At 32.5% G+C, this 24200-nt stretch overlaps 1 long non-coding RNA gene across 2 annotated transcripts; it reads left to right on the top strand.

Annotated features, from left to right (window-relative positions):
• The first annotated feature begins 13640 nt into the window (after positions 1-13640).
• On the top strand, positions 13641-19791 carry LOC105341937 (uncharacterized). 2 transcript variants are annotated; one of them, XR_004597001.2, is made up of 6 exons: positions 13641-13835; positions 14250-14328; positions 16422-16468; positions 16562-16628; positions 17204-17368; positions 18894-19791. It is a non-coding gene; the product is annotated as an uncharacterized lncRNA (long non-coding RNA). The 2 variants fall into 2 exon arrangements; XR_004597000.2 differs by lacking the exon at positions 14250-14328 and having other exon boundaries at positions 13644-13835; positions 18894-19790.
• The last annotated feature ends 4409 nt before the right edge of the window (positions 19792-24200 follow it).

The raw sequence follows: 24200 nt of genomic DNA on the forward strand, positions 1-24200 counted from the left end.
CAATTAGTATGAAAAACGTCGGTCAGCATGCGACCCAGTGGCAGAGTTTATTTGCTGACAAGGTCGTTTTATCGGCCATAGGATTTACGCAACGATGACTTCAAACGAGATTGTTGATAGTCCTGTTTTATTAACTTGTTTGTCAGTAGCTTGCCTCGCCTTAGAAACTGAACTTATAAAGAGCATGCCCTTGCTTATCAGTATCGAATTAAATGAGAGACAAAAACGCCATACACAGGTGATAAAGGTTTATTGCTACGTAAGTGAGGACAGCTGACTATAGAAAAATCACGGTTATCATGAAGTTTTGTTGTTACCATCAATGCCAGTTTCCAGTAAAATATCCAAATATGAAACAGATGACACAGACTAAGAGGTATCGTTTATTTAAAGTTCACTGGGATATATCGAGTCGATGTAGGTATAAAAGTAACATTTTTTAATTGATAACACGTCGTCGATATTCCCTAAATATTCCCATAGACCTATATACCTATAGATATTGTCTATCAGAAACTCAAGCATCTTTTGGAACAAGTGTCATAAAAAAAATTATCCTTACTATTGTAAGGTATTTCAATAAATGAATAAATAGCATACATTTAAACACTAACTATTAGGTCAGGTGGTTTCAGCTTAAAACATGACTAGTAAAATACCCCATCTGTCATTGAAAGTTTAAATAAATAATATAATGATAAAGTCAATGCAAACATTAAACCGCCCAATAGGCCATCATTAAACTAAGTAAATGGCTAATTATATAATTTTTAAAGGATAAAAAATATTATAGGTATGCGATAAAAATATACAGTTATGTTTGTAAAACAGGTAAGATTTCGTACCTTTCTTGTCAGTTGTGATGCATGCATGAACAACAGAATGTTTTTCCACTATATTATTCACAATTTTCCCTATATATTTTTCTATTCTTTAAAAGCATATTGTATTTTGCAATTAACATACTTTTTTTTGGTATGCATTAGGCTACAAGCAGTGATCATTAAGGTATTCAATATAGATATATTACAAAAAAACCAATGTTTAGCAATCATTAATAAGGAGATAATTATAATGTATCAATAATTTACCAAATTTACTACAAGTTATCATATGAACCTTAATGAACTGTACCTATAGTTCGTATCATCTATATACGGGGTAGCAGCTGTTTGATGTAAACGACGATTATATTTGCTTTATAACCGGGCATCAAATAACGTTTTCCACATGTTTCTCCAAAGTGAAAATTAGTAATATTACGGCTACATCCATACTGTGTTGAAGTTATACACCGAAGAAGTTTTGTTTTTTTAACACTCCAAAAAATCCAGTGCAAAGGATGTAGCAATGATATGTACAAATCAAACACAGCATACCAAACATTTATCGAAAATCGTTACACTGGCAGTTTAGCTGGTAATTGTTACCTTAAATGAGGTTCTATTTCAATTGTCATTTAAATTGCGAATGATCAATACCTCAATAAAATGAAAGACAGACATTTTTTATCTGCATAACCTTTCTCACGATGAATTTGTATCTATTACCTTGTATGTTTGCCGTGTTTTTGATGTGTAAAATCTGCCTTGCAACATTCAGATCTCAGTTGTTTAAAGATGTTTTAGACCAGTATGAAGTTCGAGTGGCTCCTTTTGATGAGAAATCTGAAGCAATCAGACTGCAAGTTTTTGTAAATCTAATGTCAATTCGTGATGTTAATGAAAAGGACCAATCTTTTGAAACGTCTTTTTGGTTAAATTTATTGTGGAAAGACTGGCGCTTAAAATGGAATTCTTCAAATTATCGAGGAATCAGTGAAATACAGACCACTTCAAAAAATGTATGGATGCCAAGTTCTATTTGTATCTTTAACGAAATGTCCGAGAAAAAATGCTTCACAGAGGAGAAGCCCACCACTGTATTCAGTAATGGATATGTCATGTATTCGACGGCGAGAGAAAGTGTGACACAGTGCAAAATAGATATCGCAAAATATCCATACGACTCGCAGATGTGTTCCTTTCATGTAGGTAATTTGTTTTCTGATTATGATTACATTAACTTGGATGCAAACTTATCTTTACTATTTCTCAACCACTATGAACAAAACGAACAATGGGAGGTTACGAACACTGCTCTATACTTACACACAGTGAATTCAGAGCGACCTGAGTATAACCAGCTTAACTTTGATATCCATATCAAAAGGAAACCAGGATATGTGATCCTGTCTGTTTTACTTCCGGTTGTTCTGCTCTCCGTTCTAAATATCTTCTGCTTTGTATTACCAGTTGATTCTGGAGAAAAAATGGGTACCTCAATGGCAATCTTCCTAACCTTTGCTGTATTTTTGACCATCATCAATGATACCATGCCTAAGTCCGAAAATATTCCTTATTTCACCGTTTACCTCGCATCCCAGCTTGTGTTTAGTGGAGTAACTGTCATTATGGAGGCCATAGTACTTAGAGTTTCTGTAACAACGGAATCAAGTCAAGTTAGATCGGTAGAAAAAACTGAAAGCAAGGACAGAAATTTGTTGATGCAAATTGCAAAGAAAGTATGCACTCAACATACAGCTTCAAGTCTCGACAAATTGTTTATGACAATCATGATTATTGTCAATGTTTGTTCTCTCGTCACAATGTTAATAAAAACAAACTAAATTTCAATTTGACCATAATTTCAAGTTTCTACAATCAACATAAGTGATAATTTAGCTACTTGTTTTTAATGGTGATTAGTATGCGTAAACCTTGCTATGCGTAAAGAATAAACTTACAGGCATTCTTTGTATAAGAAAAGTAAATGTACAGTATATCATCATTTAAATTTTTCTTCATTGTATTCTATATGCATTTTGAGAACACAAAGTACGCAAGAAAGCGTGTTAGGCTACATTTGTTTCAGTTTTTTATATATTTATTACATTATATAAATAGGGCCTGTTTGGGATGATAACAGTTGAAATTGACACCCCGAGAAAACCATTGTCAACCTCCGCTTTGCAGAGGTTGACAATGGTTTTTTCTGGGTGTCGCGGAGGTTGACAATGGTTTTCTCGGGGTGTCAATTTCAACTGTTATCCAAATATCCCAAACAGGCACTATTTAATTTATTATACTGAATATCTTAATATTAGAGAAAATGTTACTGCTTATATATAGAAATGACGTGAACTATACAGCGAATCGTACGCACATTATTTACGCGCATGTAACAATTCCTTGTGTTACCCGTTGCCAAGTGTGTTGCTAACGCTAAAGGTAATAGAACGGATTATCAACTGCGTCTAAACAAATCAAATTTTAGTTTTTAACATGAAAGTATAATAAAAATTTTTGCAGTCTGTTTTTTTTTTGCCGCATGTACGTTAAATTTCTTTTACTTTCTTGTTTTACTGGTAAAAGAAAGACGCTTTATTACATCAATTAGAAGTGCAGATATCTAATTTAGCAAAACTAAACAATGTCATTTTCTGACCTGTGTTGCTTTATCTTGTAAAGATGAAAATGATGTTTCAATCTGCGAGTCAGTCATTATGTTTACACTTTGCTTCATCGGCTAGAAAATCTAAATGATAGATTTATTAGAATAGTTTGTTGTGTTGACTCATCACTTTAAAGCATTGTTTTTATAAATTATAGCATGAAATCGCTCAGAACCATTTAAAATCTGAACTTTATGTAATAAAGAATTCAAATCAATAAAACCCATTAGAACCTATTTCGTTAAAGCTGTAGGATGGTCCTACAATGTTGGTGTTTGCATTAACGACCAGCTTATTCAAAATATGAAAATTGTTATATTATGTTGAAAGAAGAACTAAATACACACGCAATTCGAACGTCCTTGAACTATTTTTCTTACTGTTGATGTCATGTTGTTCTAATTGGACAGATATTCTTGCATTTTTTTATTTGCGAAATAAAGTTCTTTCATATACCATGGGGAATGTATGATTTTCTATCTTTAAATATGTATTCATTTACATGTGAGTATAGTAGATTGTCAGATGTTACCGATTTCGTCTTTTTTTGACGTTAATAAACGGAAACACATGCGCCTGTCCTAGAAATATGAATGAAATCAAAATCAGGAAAACAATCTCACAGTTCGTTAGTGATATAATGTTTTTAACGTGAGAAAATAGCAATGAGAATAGCAAATTTCTTGTGGAGATTTATAAAAAGAAAACCTGACATCCCTTTTGTATTGTAATGTTCTCGGAACACTGTCCACAATTTTTTCTTTCAGTCATCTGTTAGAGTCATTAACATCCATAGTTTTCATGTGTTTGCGACAAAAGGGCAAAAATCCCTTATGAACAATTACTTCAAATATATCAAATACAAAAGAGAAGATGAATAAAAATAAATGCATACTCGAAAGCGTAATTTGCAAAATAAATGAGTAAAAAATAAAATACAAATACAAATAAAAGACTAATCCTAACACAGCAAGCAATAAACCAAACCAAGATCAACCATTTGATACACAAACATTTTCTAAGAAAGATGAAAATAATATCAACGGTTTCGCACTCTGTGTATAAAAACTGAAATCAGCAAACATCGAAGCGTAGTTTATGGACATCAAATCTGAGGAAACGTATTCTTTTGGCGAAACAATTGTCAGAAGGGCGCTTTTTCGACTTTTACGTCACAAAATTTCGATACTTGATAAATTAACCACATGTTTATTAGGTACTGTTTTTCTATCGCTTAGTTTTATTCATATAAGATGAGTTTGATAGCTAAGTGGTTGATAAACAAACGACTTGCCAAATTACACACATCATTCAATTGAACTGACATAATGTACAAATCATACCTTATACAATTGTTTAAGTCAGCCTATTAACACCCCATGAAACACGTCAGCTTTTGAAAATGAAACGACATACTTCGGTTTTGTTCGTAGTTCATTATGTATCTCAGTTTTATTTAGTCAGTATTATCGAACTGCGCAGATTAAACAAGTAATACTTAAGATTTAGTATATGAAAAAGAACGAGTATTCCTTTTAAAGGAATGATCGACAATAATGGTACATAGATAGCTAGAAGCAATCAACGTGATCAGTTTGATGTAAAATGATTAAAAAAGTACTGTATTTTTACAAAATATAGAATATTTTGAACCATAATTTCATCATTATAAACCGTCAACACATTTTATTTTGAAATAAATTTGGGGAAAGCCGTTCGTGAACTCCTTGTCTAGTTTTATATTTTTAACGTAATTATTAAATGTTAATATATCTTCTTTTTCAGAATACTAGGTAGGGCTCTTCAAAGAGCATTAACACATATACAAAGAAAGAGTTGTATTAAAATAATTTAATACGACTTAAAAACATTGAATGCCATCATAACTTGCTATTGAGGTCGCATTATAACGTAACCTTGTTTATAAATCAAGCTGTCTTCCTAGCTACTATTATGCAATGTCAATAGATCGAGGTCAGTTCATGGAGCATCTTCTTATGATCGCGGTCAGTTCATCGAGGTCAACTGCATTACGGAATGAATCTTTCGATCGAAATTCTTACGCGTGAGACAAAATGTGCATTCTTGAAATAACAGGTCGAACTGTATTTAATGTATGTTTGCATCTCTTAAGGTAAATGAATTGAAATAAAACTGAGTAAAATGTTATAATTTAATTCTGGTTGTAACGCGCTTTCTGATTGGCTAAAAAATTATTTTATATCGTATAAAGAATGTTGCCTACGTCATAGTAAGACTAACGTCAAAAACGTATCAATACGCCTGACGTTACGTTTGAATTTTGTACAATATTACGTCATTTTAAAGGTTAAATGGTCGTTTTTATCTACAATGAAGTGTAAAAAAATTAAATTATAAGCAATGAATTCAATATTTATTAGTTTTATACGATATAAAATGGTTTGAAACAGTTTACGCTTTTTTATAAACCGCTTCGCGGTTTATAAAGCGTAAACTGCCCCAAACCATTTTATATCGTATAAAACAAATAAATATTGAATTCATTCCTTAAATATAAATACTAAACCAAAGCTTCAAGTTTTTATAAGAACTACTTATGCAAGCGGAATGTGTGCGCACGTGGAAGCATTTGCCGGATGCCTCATATGGACACAACAGTGATCGGCCGAAGCCGATCACAAAAAAAACTAGATGCTGTCATTAGACAGTAATACCCGCACCGAGTGTTTGCCCCTAAATAACACTGTTTTGTACCAGTTTAATTAAAGAAGAAGGCCACATGCAAGCTACGGTAATACATTTAAAAATTATAATTTTCATAACTGAAGGATGAGATCCCTTTTCATATGATAATACACATGAGCCGCACTTTATGTGCAATTTGGGGTTGAACATTTCATGTCATAGAAAGTATAATGGTCTATATAAGTATTACAAACAAAATTAAAAATTAAATTATGCCCCCTCCCCATGGCGGATACCGATTTTAGATTTGCTTCTGTGTGCCTTAATGTACATCATCGTGTGCACAGATTTAGAGAAAGGGTTGGAGTTATGGGTCCAGACCCCCCCCCCCCTGACAATTAATTTATATCAATATATAATTACCAAAAAATACACCTTGGATCCCACTGCTCTTACAGACATGTAAACGCTCTAACTCATTGCGTTTCAATGCTAGGTAACATTATTTTGGGGGTAAATATTTAATTAATATTAATCCTTTATTGCTTATTTCAATAGGAAGTATACATCACAATATGCAGGTGTCCTGCACCACCTTAAAGCTGTTATTTACCTAATAAAATAGTGCAGGGGTTTTGAAGAATAGGTCATAATACATGCATGTTACAAATAACTGATCTTGTCTGAAGTTACGTACACAACACAGGTCTGCAGGTCTCATTAGCGGGTACTAGTTTTACCCAGCTCTTCGATTGTATACATACATGTCTGTGTTTACCATATGCAGAAAAGGATTAGTTAAGATCAACCAAAGGAATTCATTATTGTGTTTTGATTGGAATACATTATGATGTTGACCAATATAGGTAAGCATAATACATGAAGTAGCAGTATAGCAAAATATAATGAGATGCCAGCATACATGTACGTAAGTTCTACTTTCACTTTCTAAATGTGATCTCCCTTTGACAGCATACTGTATCATCATCTTTTAATATTTAAATAAGCTTATCATCATTATCTATCCTATCGCATTTGTAAAGTTTCTGTCATTTTAGTTGCAAAAGTTATTTTTTTCATTTGTCAGGCTTCCACTATTGAGTTGACCCCATATTGACCCCGCATAAACAACTTCTTATTAAATTTGTGTATTACATGTAAGTGTAGACTCTTATCATTTTTATATGAGTTATAATAGGAAGGAAGGAGTATTTCTTTCTTAATGTATTATAATGCATCAAATACAATGTAGGTCATGACCTTATGGGACTGTTCTGACCCCACGAAAAATTGAATTAAGCAATTTCCAAAATGTTAATGTGCATCAGGAGAGAAAAAGCAATCAAGAAATGATTTAAAATTTGCTACTGTACACATGTAAGAATGTATTAAGAATACTGAATCTTTAGAACCAGGTTAGATTGGGCGGGGGGGGGGGGGGGGAGGGTGAATGTGGAGTAAAAATATTTATAATTTGAATCATTTATTGTTATTAATTTCAACTTGTCAATGAATACTAGTTATTGATCCCAAGGTAGAAATATGAACTCTGATCATATCTCAATAGATCATTTGTCAAATATGCAAGGTGTAATGTAATTTTTTTTAAGAATAACATTTTTCACCAGTTTATAAAAGTTTTTAGACGCCCAAATTATATTTTGATTTTAAAAGATCATTCGACAATTAAGGGGGGGGGGGTAGGACAGTTTATATTTGAATTTGTTTGGGGGTGGGGGTTCCAATTAGTAATATATTTGAAATTTTTTTAATGTAATTTAAAATAAGACTAAGCCATACTTAAGTCATGAACATGAATAGTATAGAACAAAACACAAACTAATACATGTATATATACATAGGAAGTATTACAAAACATAGATGATTGATCTATATCTGGGTTCTTAAATTAAATCATATATCATGTACATATTATATTATTGTTTCTTTGTTCAAGGCATTTCAGATGGTTTGCAGGTCATGATCCAAAGTGCTCTTCCTGAAATTATCAAATATCATAAAAAACCATTGAGATCCCCACCTTAATCCAAAAATATTATTCCTCCTTAGAACATGGCGCATCAGATCATTATGGCATGTAAGTCATTACCCTAAGGGGTCATCCTGACCCCCTTAGAATCAGAAATTGTCAATTATCTTTAAATTATTGATGTTTGATGATCCTATCTCTATTTAATCTTTATTATTAAGTCTCCCGAATGAAATTTGGAGACTTATTGTTTTGTACGTTTCTTAATACATGTATTATTATTCTTCGTCTTCTTCTTTTTCTTCTTTCCCGCTCTAAACTTGTTTCTCAGAGATGGCGGAACAGAATTGAACAAAACTCTAGGATATGATAGGCCTGTATATCTAGTTGTGCACCCTGGTTTGATTTTTCTCATTTTGGGTTAGACAACCACTTTTCTGTCGGGGGGGGGGGGGTGTCAAAAGGGTGTGGGGTCGAACATTGAACCTTGTAGGAAGAATCGTAGACTCTATTGTAAATGGTAACTTGAAAACGGACAAAGATAATAATATAGGGTTTTCATAATCATATATTGACTGTTACTGCCAATATATACGGTTTATCAGATCTGACCCCTAGGGTCATCTCCACCCCCCCCCCTCCCAGGAATTTGAAATCACCATATATCTCAGAAACCGTATATAGTCATGTTTCTGATGTCAAGGGGCATCAAATGTTATGTAGGTCATGGGCCCTGTGGGTGGTCCTGACCCCCTCATACAGCAAGTCCCTTAATATCTTCAAAACAGTTGAGATCCCCACCCTTAAACCATATATATTCGTGTTCCTTGTGTCAAGGGGCATCAAACGGTATGTAGGTCATGGGCCACGGGGGTGGTCATGATCCTCCTCGAACAGGAAGTGCACGAATATCTCGAAAACGGTTGAGATCCCCAACCCTTAACCATATATATTATTGATCCTTAAAGGGCATCAAAAGGTATGTAGGTAATCGGCCTCAGGGTTAAATTTAATTTTTCAAAACCGTAATGCACATCTATGGAACAGTTCCTATCATATCCCAAGATATGATGTGTCTATCCGTTAAATCATAAAAGGAGTTTTTCTGAAGTGATAAACATCAATTTTCTGCTACTTTTTGACTCCCTGGATGAAATTTAAATTTTTTATACCTTATCCCAAGATATGATGTGTCTATCCATTAAATAATAAGTGGAGCTCTTGGATCTCTGTTTTTTTTTTCAGTGATAAACGTCATTTTTCTGCTACCATTTGACTCCCTGGATGAAATTTAAATTTTTAAAACCTTATTGCACATCTATAGGACAGCCCCAATTATATCCCAAGAGATGACGTAGATACTCCAAAAGTTGTAGGAGGAGTTCTGGGAACCATACTTTTTTTGCATAACAAACGTCATTTTTTGTTGCCCACTGATCCCCTTAATAAAAAAAATAAGTCTGGAACCTGATCACACCTCAATATGACACCCCCAATCATATTCTAGAAGATCATTTGGCTTATGCCCCCCAAAAATGATGTTTTTGAAACCAGTTTTTTTGTTAAAAAGACGTCATTTTTCAGCCATTTAATGACCCCCAAGACAAAATTGAAAATTCCGGAACCTTATTGCACAACTATAGGATACCCTTCAACATATTCCAAGAGATGATTTGTCTACTGTTAAAAATGAAGAAGGAGTTCGAGGAAGAAGGAGTTTTGTGAAATGTAAGAGCAGTTTGAGAAAGTAAAACGTGACAGACGGACGGACGGACGAACGGAACAGGGTTACAACAATATAACCTAACTTTCTTTAGAAAGTGCGGGTATAAAGAGACTGGTCACTGAACTAGGTCGAGTTTTCGGATTTTTCAAATGTTTTTATGATGACTTGTATTCGGTTTAGAATTACTTTTGTGTCTATTCTACTATGCAAGTTTTGTGATGCATCCAACAGATCTCAACTATTCAAGGACGTATTAGACGTGCAAGAGGTTCGAGTGGCTCCTTTCAACAACCAATCTGAAGCAATTGACCTATCTGTATCATTGAATTTAATATTAATTAATAATCTTCACGAAAAGGACCAGACATTTGATGCAGTTTTTTGGATGTCTATTGTGTGGAATGATTCGCAATTAAAATGGAATTCTTCACACTATCACGAAATTGCTGCCATACAAACAACATCTAAACATGTATGGACAACAAGTTCTATTTGTATTTATAACGATGTGTCTGATAAGAAGTGTTTAACAGAGGAGAAACTATTATCTGTCCTTAATACTGTTTATGTGGTGTACACAACATCCAGAGAAAGTGTGACGAAATGCAGAATAGATACCACAAAGTATCCGTACGACTCTCAGGTGTGTTCAATAGAAGTAGGAAATCTATTTGACAATTACGATTTTATCCACTTCGACGCAGCGTACTCCCGATGTTATCTTGATTACTTTCAGAGAAACGAGCAATGGGACGTTACTTGCAGTAAAGTAAGTCTTCAAAAAATCAAGGAAGGACCTTCAGCAGGGTTTCAAAATTTAAATTTTGATATTCATCTTAAGAGGAGATCAGGATATATGATCCTCTCGGTTCTACTCCCAGTCGTTCTGCTATCCGTTCTGAATATCTTCTGGTTTGAATTACCAATTGATTCTGGAGAAAAAAATGGGTACCTCAATGGCAATCTTCTTAACCTTTGCTGTATTTTTGACCATCATCAATGATACCATGCCTAAGTCCGATAATGTTCCTTACTTCACCGTTTACTTTGCGATCCAGCTTGTTGTTAGTGGAGTGATAGTGATTCTGGAAGCCATAGTATTACGCATCTCTTTCACAGCGACAGATACAAAAGTAAGGCCGTTGGAGAATAGGGAAATAAAGCGACATAAATCGGTCCGATATATTGCGACTTAATTCTTATCCCAACTTACGGCTCCATTTCTTGACAAATTGTTTATGGTAATGATTATCATTGTCAATATGTTTTCTTTACTCATGTTTTTTGTTAAAACAAGTTAATACACTATCTTAAAATTTTGTTATTATCTACAACAATGTAAAGATGAGTTAAATGATGTTAAGATTTTTGATTAAAACGAGATAGAACAAAGGTTATGAGTATCTTCAATAGGAAATGTTTTGTTCATTTAATAGTTTGAATATTCACTGGATGAAATATCCAGTTTCAGCAAAACTGAATCTATATGGAAACCTTGCTGAAACTTGAAGTTGAAATTTCATGTATAGTTTCCGCAATGCGGAAACCATTATATCGATTCAGCAAGTATCCGTTAGGTTTCAGTCAGCAGAAACTTTAGTCTAAGATTCCTGATGGTTTCTGTAATGCGGAAACTAAAATTGAAATGTATGAAAAGTTGTGTAAATTGTTATGGAAATATCAATTCGTTTCAGCACATTTCCGCTAGGTTTCAGTATGCTGAAACTTTAAGTGAAGATTCCAAATGGTTTATTATATGTGTGTGTGTTTCATCATCTTCTTGTGAGGTGTTTAATTGCACTGTGATGCCACCTTCGCCATACTGTAACAAAAGACGTCAAATTTAGAATGAAAATGTATGCCGAACTTGAAACATATTGTGAGTATGATATAAAAAGTATTGCTCATGTATCGTGGAACTGTTAGTAGATAGTGATATCTAAGAGATTTTTTATACAAGTGTGATTGATTAACTCAAGACATGTTTTGAGCATATGTTACCTATGAAATATAATTTCCGGATCTTGGTGGTTTAAGTGAAAGGTACTGGGATGATTAACGTCGAGTGTGGCAAAAGCCTATAAGGATAGTAAAATGGACTGCTTTCATGCATACTAGCACTGACAGAATTGTATTTCCGTCTTTAAAACGTTTATCAAATCATATAAACTATGATGTCAAATGTCATCATATAATTCTAAGACTAATTGACACGTTTTAAGACTCTTTCATTAACCTCTAAGGTACATATTTTGAAAGACAAAATTGAAACTAGACAGCTATATCGTTTTAAATATTAATGTATCACATACAGTACCGATCAGACCCAACCTAACACCAGAGTAACCCCCGACTAAACCCCGGGTTTACTTTCTGGGTTTACTTTGGGTTTACTTTTTGAAAATTTGGGTCCAATCGGGGTTTACTTTGGGTTTACTCGGGGATTACTTTGGGTTTACTCGAGAATTGCTTTTGAAGTCAACTATACGCACTGAAGTGTGAAGCAGACCTGTATTTTATCTTATCAGGAAAATGCCAGAAATTCCTACCCATTGTATATTCCGAATACACATGTAGCGTCTGCTTTCAGGGTATACTTCTGATCGGGGTTTGTTCTCTGTGTCCACTCTGGGTTTACTTGGGGTTTACTCTGGGTTTACTCTGGGTCCACTCTAGTAAACTCAGAGTAAACCCAGAAAGTAAACCCAGGGTTTCGTTTGGGTTTACTTTCTGTTAGGTTGGGTCTGATCGGTAATGTATTTCTTTATGAAAGCGTGACATTTAAACAATTCTATATTTTTTGGTTGATTCGTGCGGAATATGGTAGTAACAATCCTGCAGAAAAAAGAACATAACCAGATTAAGCGATACATGTATTTATTTTTTTGGTTTGAACGCTACCTTCATATCGCGCTTGAATCATCCAAGACACCATTATATTGTTTATACTTACATTTTTCTTTTAATAAATTGATAAATGGATCGCAAAAAGTAAATCAATAAAAAATGATAACAAAATGTCTCTTTGAACTCGTTTATATTTAAATCGAACAAAATTTTACATGTGGTTTTTAGAAAGTTCTTCAAAAATATAACTACAATTAACATTTAGATATCTCGTGTGCTAATTCATCGATTTTTTTTCTGCGTAGATGTTCTAATTCTGTCTGCTTCGATCGGTGGAGGTACTGGAGGACTAATTCTCTTGTACATAATTTATAAGTTACACCGCTATATTCAAAATAAAACTTAATACTGGATCAGTGTTAGTCTTAATTTCATTTCAAGATAAATTTAGTTGCCCTCGTTTAAAATAAATATATAATTCATGCATAGATAAAATGGTATTTTTGATATCGTATGATTTTTTTCCTTCGTTATATTGATATACAATACCGGTAAAAATGCTTTGAAATCTTCATGGAAGATATTGATTTTGTCACTGAGGAAAGGCAATTACGCAGTCTTTTGCCTTTAACATTTAGAATAACATCTTTAGTTAAATACATGTATGTATTAATTTTTGAAAAATGAATGACCAACCATTTTTTACTTCAACAATAAAATACATTTTTGTAGCAAAAATATGAAGAGTTAAAAGAATGACAGAAATCAAAATATTTATCTCGATCCTCTTATTACGGGCACATACTTATATAGATAAGAGTCATTTTAAACGAATGCACTGGATTTTTTTCCCACCTTTATCAGACGTGTATGTTTGACGTACTTGCAAACTAAATTACACAAAAACAAGAAACGAAGGAATTTACGACCACCTGGTATATTTACCTAATCCTTGTCTTTAAAACTGCATTGAAAACTGCGGAATACCCAAGGTTATTTGAAAGAAAGTAACTTTATCAAGTACAATTGAAACAATGGGGGTTCTCAATGACAAACGATGTTGTGGCTTGGCCAAACTCTAACATAGACAAAGAAGATAGGATAAATGTAAGGTAAGTGTATGGCTTTAAACCACACGCCTATAAGGGTAGATTACCTTACTTACTGGGTTTTTGCTACAAGAGTTCCATTTTAATGTAAATCTCAATGTTTATGTTGGTAAACATTGTATATTTATTTTAACTGCTTAACCCGATTGTCTGTCTTATCTAAGGGACGTAATTGGTTATTTTCAAAAACTGAAAATTAACTTTTTCCCCATTATTTTATCAACATCATTGAATTGCTTCTTATGTTTACTGCACTGTAGTGTTTTCCAAGTGTTTTTGCTTCTTTCTTAGTTTTAATGATAAATTCATATAAACCTCTCAATACTGTATTCTAATAAAAAAAAATTATCCCGTTATTGTCATATTTTAAAGAGATACAAATGTACATCATTGTACGTCTTATAAACAATCAAATAGCACGGACACGCAGGGCAGTACTTGTAATCAAGTGAACTTATAGACAGGCATAAAGAAAACTACGCGACTGGAACAAATGGTATGTTATTTTTAGATATAGATAAAATTATGTCTTATTCAAACTTTAAACCGTACTCTACACATTTTCAGTTAATATTTTTTCATTTTTTAAAGTCTCATTTTAGTCTGAAATCTTCATTTTTACATTAGACACCCTTTAGACGACAAAATAATTAAAATACAACAGATGAACACACTAATTAACGCATGTAATTCAAAACAAGAACACACCAGCAAGTCGTGTTTTATCAGCAGCCGTAAAAACTGGGATATATGCTTGGAGTTTTGATAGGCTTGATAAAATACATGTAAATATCATCATTTAAGAATAAAGTGTGAATTAAAAAACTCATATTTTCTATCTATCTTAGTTTATCTTATGTTTAAAACGGAAACATTCCTATTTCAAGTACATGATCTGCTTCTAAATTCTCATTGGCTGTCCTGAAACAAAACCGATCAATTAAAAATTGAAATTTTGTAGTTATTAACTATTATTGAGTAAAGGAATAAAAATTATTTATATCTTGTTTTTTAAGTTTAGCAATTTTATATCATAAAATTATTTTTAAAAAGTATACTGGGAAGAAGCTTTATCAATTCATGAATCTTTAACTAGGTATTTACTCTTGTTTCCTCAGCAAGAGTGTTAATTTTTGTAAAAAAAAAAAAGAAAAAAAAAAAAAGAAAAAAAGCTTGCCTTTCAAACAAAGCAATCACATTCTTAGGTACCGATGGTTTTGTTATTTATATGTTATAAGTAGCTCGCCCGTGGCCATTAATTATTGGTATTAAGTACGAGACCCTCTTCTACCCGTAACGAGTTTAGCTAATATGTTTGCTTTATTAACACCTTATTTTATATGAAAATGCAGATATTTCGATTACCACTTTTTCCACGATAATTTGTGCTGCTGTTTATTAATCCCATTTTCAGGGATCGTTTTCTGTGCGCAATTTTTCACGAAACATTTTCTTTTTATTCGAATAGATATAAATTTGAAAATGAACTTAAGCCAATCATTAAAATATGTTTACAAATTCAATACTGTCGAGTCACTTAATGTACTACAGCAAATGCAAGTAACAACCAATGTATAGTGGCACTTTGCTTCAAACTGATCCGACATCGATTGTTAAATAAGACATTATCACAAAACAAATATTACTATTTGATATCTAAACGTAATTCGCTTAGTATAAGTACTGTGGAATCATTGGAATTCGTGATGGCTCAATTTTAGTGGTGTTTGTGGGTAACCCTCCCTTACAAATTTTTATATTCATTGAAAACAAATTTTGCAAGATCTAGAGTTGGTTTTCTTACTTATTTAATATTCATATATTTGACATAATATTGGCGCTTCTGGTTATGCCCATAGTTGCAAATTTCAGCGATTAAACTCGCAATAAAACCAGTTTTAACGAATCTTGCTGCACAGTGAATGATATCACAAGCCATCGCATGTATTCTTTATTTCATATTTAATTAAGCCGGCTCAGATTTCAACCTTCTTTTCGTAATTTAGCTCAAAACCTCAGCTTTAGCTGAAGACGCATCTATTTTGAATATTGTTGCTGTAATTGTTGTGTATTGATAAGAGTTGCTTTAGTTGCGTTATTTACAATTTTGATCAATGACACTTCACGTTTTGTGATCTAAAAATGTTTTAAAAGAAATAAAAATGATAGGACATAAATTTGATAGTTTTCTTTTGATGGACGTTTCAAAGGAGAAACTGACCGGACAATTTTTCATCGATGCGCCTTGAAAAAGTAGTAATAAAAAGACAATAAAAAACAGCAAATAAATGAGTGTAAATATTACTATATCTTCTGTTTTTTTCATTGACTGAGTAATTGCAATTTAACAAAAGTATTGAACAAATCCCGAATCAAATATATTTTTAACGTGTAACCTAATAATTTTTAGTATAAATTTTAGCACATTTTTCCAGGCTTAGCGCTTTTTGTACTTTCAGTACTTTAAATTTTATTTATATCTTGTTAAATCAGCTGCTTGCAAATTTACTCTCTATTTCATAAAAGTTTTTTTGGAAAACATTTTTGGGGTAAATATTATATTTATGATATACATCTTGTTGCTTTGAGTTCAAACACAGAGACGACGTGGAAGTGCAAACAACAATCTTTGAAAGGTATTCTTATCTTTTTCTAAGTAGTATGATATGAATAAAAAAAATATAGTTTGGTGACATATCTTAATTTTTTCCTTTTTGTTATAATTTAAGGATATGGCCTTCTGAGGGTTTTTCGAAGAATAATCATTGCTTAAAAATATGCGTAAAAAAAGTAACCGTAAGTATATATCTAATAACTGAGAACCTCGACACGATTTAGGCTAAACCATTTCAATTTTCATTTTTCCATTCTTATGTCCTAAATGGTTACTATGGGAATTATTTATGCATTGTCAAAATTTGAATGTCATATATCAAGTTATAAGCAAGATAAGGAATTTAAAATTCTTTATTCTGTAAACGAAGCTCGAATCCTGATATTGTTAAAATCTGTCTTCTATTTATATCAGTTTCAATCAAATATTGCTTTCATTGTTGATAATATCATTTATTATAACACAGAATCAGTTAACGTTGTTTGCCAAGAATAACTTTGTCTAAAAATGGTTAATTCTTTCTTTAAATTATTTGTAAAGTAATATTTGACACGAGCTTTGCTTACAAAACAGTGAATTCTTACCTTTTTATTTCACCTGAAACTGACTTTTAAGATTCAAATTTTGGTCAATGATTTAAAATGAACAAGTTAACTATGTTAGATATAAAAAATAAGAAATCAAATTTGATCTCAAATCCTATCTCAGTCCCTTTAATGTGAAATATTTGCTTGTCAACTTTCATTTTTTTCCACAGCTGGAAATAGCCCAGCAACAGAATATCTAATGCCGATATTGTTACCTCTTGCTTGGTTGCTCCTTGTGGTTTTTGTGGTATGCTGTGTCAAAAAGAGGTGGTTCTATAAATGCTGCAAATGTAGAAAAGGGTTGACACAAAAACAAACGGCTAGCAATGAAAACAGTAAGTACAGAAATGACATCTCCTTTAATTTGTATTACAGGTAAATATCGGTATCTTGAACAGGGGATATCTCATATACCCCTAAATAAGTCTTTCTCGATATAACTAATTTTTTAAAAACCCTGATATTTCGAATTTGGTTATCTCGAATACCCAGCTTTTGTCGAAATATTTTGAAAGCCATTTTTCCAGTCAGCAGGATATAATTGGTGTCATAACTTCAAACATTTGCAACCGCGGCAGTTTTCACACCTTTCAAAACTAATGGTACCTTAAGCTGCACGATGGAAGTTAATATTAAATATTTTGTACATATAGTACCTAATCATATAAATTCAGATGAAAATGCAGCCACGAATACGATAATGTGTTTAATAGAAACACCGTGTACGGAGAATCGATCCAACATTGATAACTGTCATTTCATGAAAATCGATTAATTACGGAACCGAGTTTATTTTCATTTCTTATTAATTCTTCATTAACAATGAAGCATGATTAAGATACGAAAATCTAATGAAAAACGTAAAGTCTATGTATTGAACACACAGTGGGTGAAAGGACTTCTGTTTCATCGTATACGGGTTGTTTCCTGTATAAGTACTATAGGTACAGCGTAATGAATAAATGAAAGATACATTTTGTTAGTTCACAAACACAAATAATATAAAAATTATAATAATAATAGTATAAAAATATACTTTGTGTTTTTGAGTCTAGATTATTTATATTGGTGTTTTTTTTAATTTTCAAATCCGTATTCTTCGTTTCCTACGAGATTAATTTCAGTAATTAAAAGGCAAGTGCGTTTTCCTTTTCAGAGTTGTAAACCGTCGAAAATGAAAAGGATGTGAAGGCTTAATAATAACGAAACATTGATTTTATAATTTGATTGATTTTTCAAATATTAAACTGTATTTTCAAAAAGAACCACACAACTAAAATATTTATTCAAACAGTTGATTATTCTTTAATGAGTAGTAGAAGAGTTTAGTGTATATACCGGAACAACATGTAAAAACACGTCTTGATATAAGAACGTCACCGAATCAAAACTGGAAAGCAACTTCTGATATCTCGAACCCCTTAATATATCCCGAAGTTTTGTTGAAGTCCTCTTTAATAGTTCGAGATACCGATGTCTACCTGTATGTCGTTTATGTAAGCATATCTAGACATGCGATTCTTACATTATTTTCCGATATTGTTTTGAAGGTTTCATTGTTAGTCATCTAATTTTTTTTAGAAATCAAGCAAAAGTTGCTGATGCCGGCAATTAATTGTAATCATTATTTGCTGTTAAAACAATTGGATTATCCCTCTTAGTATTTCAATTGCTTAGGTGGATGGGGTCCAGGCATAGTCTTAATAGTAGACGAATTATATTTTTATTCTAAAGCAATAACTATCTGTTTGTACATTAATGAAATACTTGACTACTTTTCCTTCCTGTATGAATGTAAGTTTTTGTACGGACTTCTTTTTACTTAATAATTGCTGTCTTATTTTATTTGGAAATGTCTAGGTCAAGTATCCGAAAAAGATCTAAGAAATCTGGCAAAATATCCTATTTATACTCTTGGTGAAAACGGAGGCGTTCTTGTCGCGTCTCTGGACGAAACAGTTTTAAATGGAAGAAACTCTAGAGATGGTTTATCAAGGAATGAACAACCTGATTGTAGTAAATATAGAAAAGAACACATTTCTGTCGTACCAAACACTACATACACACTCATGATGAACGATCTATCATCAATCACAGAGACTTCATATATTAGCTCTGAGAGACTTTAATTTCAGAGTCTACAGTTACGTTTGATATGATCGAAAAGACTGCACAGTTATTTTCTACAGACATTGTTTGAAAATGATACAAAGGTAAAAGACTCTATCATTATATGCCAGCCAAATATAGTTGTCGAATACAGGAGCAGTTGATGATTCACTTACCTGTCTACTACTTGAATAAAAAAGGCGCATTGAGCTTGGAACATTTTTATGGAAATTACTAGAAGATGTACATCTTTAAAATCTACTTTGTACAAAGTTACGCTGTTATTTGCTTGATACATATATACATAAAATTTTTCCAACATGCAGTGGAGTTAAAAAATAAAAGGGGGCATTGAAACGTTAAACGCAACTCCAAAAGAAAGGATTTTACCTAATACTATACCATGAAACTAATTTTATAAAATGATTGAGAAAGCTTTTCATAGCATCGCTTCAAGGATGCATACATGTATAAGTAGCTTTTCCTTTTGTGTTGTATTAAGATAAACATTGGATTTTCAGGGTCCGATCAACAAAAGGTCCCTGAAACCACAGTATTAAAATAGAAAAAAAAATTCAACTGTATTGTAGTTATCTTTTATCAGTTCTGAGAGACCTTTTTGCAAATAAGTTTAATATTCCACCTTATGGCATTTTTGCTGCTATACAACCCCCCAATATTTAATTACTTAAAAATCTTTTCATTTATATGCATGTAAAATCATGGTATTGAATTAAAACTACGAAAAATCTAATGTATAGCTTATTGACATCATATTGATATATTATAAGTTGTTTTACAATAAGAATAATTTAGCTAAGATAATTGCTTTTTTATACCGAATATTTCTTATATGTTGTTAAATCTTTAACAAAAAATACCTTCATCTAAAAAAGATAAGGAATGTCATATTGACAATGAGCACACGGCGGGTGCAACCGGTCGGCAGGGGATGCTTACTCCTCCTAGGCACCTAATCCCATCTTCATCTCTTTAGAGGTCTGTGTTGCTTTGCTCTGCGAAATTTGTATTTCGCTAAATGGGTTTTTAAGACAGTTTGTTGTTGTCATTTTCATATACAAAGAAAGGGGCAACAAACTGATCACTATATATAATGTATCTGTCAATTGTATGTTGTCAACAGCCTCTAGGCAAGACGTTTTTTATGTTAATTTTAGTCGGTATTTAACAAATGACATTTGGCGATAACGAACAGTAATAGTGTTCAAATTCAGAAGTTCAAAGGAAAATTACAAAACAGAAGCAGAGGGAACACGGGCCTCTTTTAAAAAAATGGAGGTAGGATCAGGTGCCACGGAGGAGTGGGCATCATCTGCTGACCGGTCACACCTGCTCTTTGTCGTAATCGAGAAAAACGGAAAAGTCCGTACACAATTAGGTGATTAATTATTGTCTAACAATTAGTATGAAAAACGTCGGTCAACATGCGACCCAGTGGCAGAGTGTATTTGCTGACAAGGTCGTTTTGTCGGCCATAGGATTTACGCAACAATGACTTCAAACGAGATTGTTGATAGTCCTGTTTTATTAACTTGTTTGTCAGTAGCTTGCCTCGACTTAGAAACTGAACTTATGAAGAGCATGCCCTTGCTTATCAGTATCGAATCAAATGAGAAACAAAAACGCCATATGCAGGTGATAAAGGTTTATTGCTACGTAAGTGAGGACAGCTGACTATAGAAAAATCACGGTTATCATGAAGTTTTGTTGTTACCATCAATGCCAGTTTCCAGTAAAATATCCAAATATGAAACAGATGGCACAGACTAAGAGGCATCGTTTATTTAAAGTTCACTGGGATATATCGCGTCGATGTAGGTATAAAAGTAACATTTTTTAATTGATAACACGTCGTCGATATTCCCTAAATATTCCCATAGACCTACATACCTATAGATATTGTCAATCAGAAACTCAAGCATCTTTTGGAACAAGTGTCATAAAAAAAAATTATCCTTACTATTGTAAGGTATTTCATTAAATGAATAAATAGCATACATTTAAACACTAACTATTAGGTCAGGTGGTCTCAGCTTAAAACATGACTAGTAAAATACCCCATCCGTCATTGAAAGTTTAAATGAATAATATAATGATAAAGTCAATGCAAACATTAAACCGCCCAATAGGCCATCATTAAACTAAGTAAATGGCTAATTATATAATTTTTAAAGGATAAAAAATATTATAGGTATGCGATAAAAATATACAGTTATGTTTGTAAAACAGGTAAGATTTCGTACCTTTCTTGTCAGTTGTGATGCATGTATGAACAACAAAATGTTTTTCCACTATATTATTCACAATTTTCCCTATATATTCTTCTATTCTTTAAAAGCAAATTGTATTTTGCAATTAACATACTATTTTTAGGTATGCATTAGGCTACAAGAAGTGATCATTAAGGTATTCAATATAGATATATTACAGAAAAACCAATGTTTCACAATCATTAATAAGGAGATAATCATAATATATCAATAATTTACCAAATTTACTACAAGTTATCATATGAACCTTAATGAACTGTACCTAAAGTTGTATTATCTATATACGGGGTAGCAGCTGTTTGATGTAAACGACGATTATATTTGCTTTATAACCGGGCATCAAATAACGTTTTCCACATGTTTCTCCAAAGTGCAAATTAGTAATATTACGGCTACATCCATACTGTGTTGAAGTTATACACCGAAGAAGTTTTGTTTCTTTTAACACTCCAAAAAATCCAGTGCAAAGGATGTAGCAATGATACGTACAAATCAAACACAGCATACCAAACATTTATCGAAAATCGTTACACTAACAGTTTAGCTGGTAATTTTTACCTTAAATGAGGTTATATTTCAATTGTCATTTAAATTGTGAATGATCAATACCTCAAAAAAATAAAAAAACAGATATGTTTTATCTGCATAACCATTCTCACGATGCATTTGTATCTATCACCTAGTATATTTGCCGTGTTTTTGATGTGTAAAATCTGCCTTGCAACGTTCAGATCTCAGTTGTTTAAAGATGTTTTAGACCAGTATGAAGTTCGAGTGGCTCCTTTTGATGAGAAATCTGAAGCAATCAGACTGCAAGTTTTTGTAAATTTAATGTCAATTCGTGATGTTAATGAAAAGGACCAATCTTTTGAAACGGCTTTTTGGTTAAATTTACTGTGGAAAGACTGGCGCTTAAAATGGAATTCTTCAAATTATCGAGGAATCAGTGAAATACAGACCACTTCAAAAAATGTATGGATGCCAAGTTCTATTTGTATCTTTAACGAAATGTCCGAGAAAAAATGCTTCACAGAGGAGAAGCCCACCACTGTATTCAGTAATGGATATGTCATGTATTCGACGGCGAGAGAAAGTGTGACACAGTGCAAAATAGATATCGCAAAATATCCATACGACTCGCAGATGTGTTCCTTTCATGTAGGTAATTTGTTTTCTGATTATGATAACATTAACTTGGATGCAAACTTATCTTTACTATTTGTCAACCACTATGAACAAAATGAACAATGGGAGGTTACAAACACTGCTCTATACTTACACACAGTGAATTCAGAACGACCTGAGTATAACCAACTTAACTTTGATATCCATATTAAAAGGAAACCAGGATATGTGATCCTGTCTGTTTTACTTCCAGTTGTTCTGCTATCCGTTCTAAATATCTTCTGCTTTGTATTACCAGTTGATTCTGGAGAAAAAATGGGTACCTCAATGGCAATCTTCCTAACCTTTGCTGTATTTTTGACCATCATCAATGATACCATGCCTAAGTCCGAAAATATTCCTTATTTCACCGTTTACCTCGCATCCCAGCTTGTGTTTAGTGGAGTAACTGTCATTATGGAGGCCATAGTACTTAGAGTTTCTGTAACAACGGAATCAAGTCAAGTTAGATCGGTAGAAAAAACTGAAATCAAGGACAGAAATTTGTTGATGCAAATTGCAAAGAAAGTATGCACTCAACATACTGCTTCAAGTCTCGACAAATTGTTTATGACAATCATGATTATTGTCAATGTTTGTTCTCTCGTCACAATGTTAATAAAAACAAACTAAATTTCAATTTGACCATAATTTCAAGTTTCTACAATCAACATAAGTGATAATTTAGCTACTTGTTTTTAATGGTGATTAGTATGCGTAAACCTTGCTTTGCGTAAAGAATAAACTTACAGTCATTCTTTGTAAAAGAAAAGTAAATGTACAGTGTATCATCATTTAATTTTTTCTTCATTGTATTCTATATGCATTTTGAGAACACAAAGTACGCAAGAAAGCGTGTTAGGTTATATTTGCTTCAGTTTTATATATATTTATTACATTATTTATATAGGGCCTGTTTGGGAGGATAACAGTTGAAATTGACACCCCGAGAAAACCATTGTCAACCGACGCGAAGCACTATTTATTTTAATATACTGAATATCTTAATATTAGAGAAAATGTTACTGCTTATATATAGAAATGACATGAATTATACAGCGAACCGTACGTGCATTAACTACGCGCATGTAACTATTCGTTGTGTTACCCGTTGCCAAGTGTGTTGATAACGCTAAAGGTAATAGAACGGATTATCAACTGCGTCTAAACCAATCAGATTTTAGTATTTAACATGAAAGTATAATAAAAATTTTTGCAGTCTGTTTTTTTTTGCCGCATGTACGTTAAATTTCTTTTACATTCTTGTTTTTCTGATAAAAGAAAGAAGCTTTATTACATCAATTAGAAGTGCAGATATCTAATTTAGCAAAACTAAACAATGTCATTTTCTGAACTGTGTTGCATTATCTTGTAAAGATGAAAAGGATGTTTCAATCTGCGCGTCAATCATTATGTTTACACTGTGCTTCATCGGCTATTTAGAAAATCTAAATGATGGATTTATTAGAATAGTTTGTTGTGTTGACTCATCACTTTAAAGCATTGTTTTTATAAATTAGAGCATGAAATCGCTCAGAACCATTTAAAATCTGAATTTTATGTAATAAAGAATTCAAATCAATAAAACCCATTAGAACCTATT

The sequence above is a fragment of the Magallana gigas genome, chromosome 4, assembly GCF_963853765.1.
Source record: "Magallana gigas chromosome 4, xbMagGiga1.1, whole genome shotgun sequence".
Lineage (NCBI taxonomy): Eukaryota > Metazoa > Mollusca > Bivalvia > Ostreida > Ostreidae > Magallana > Magallana gigas.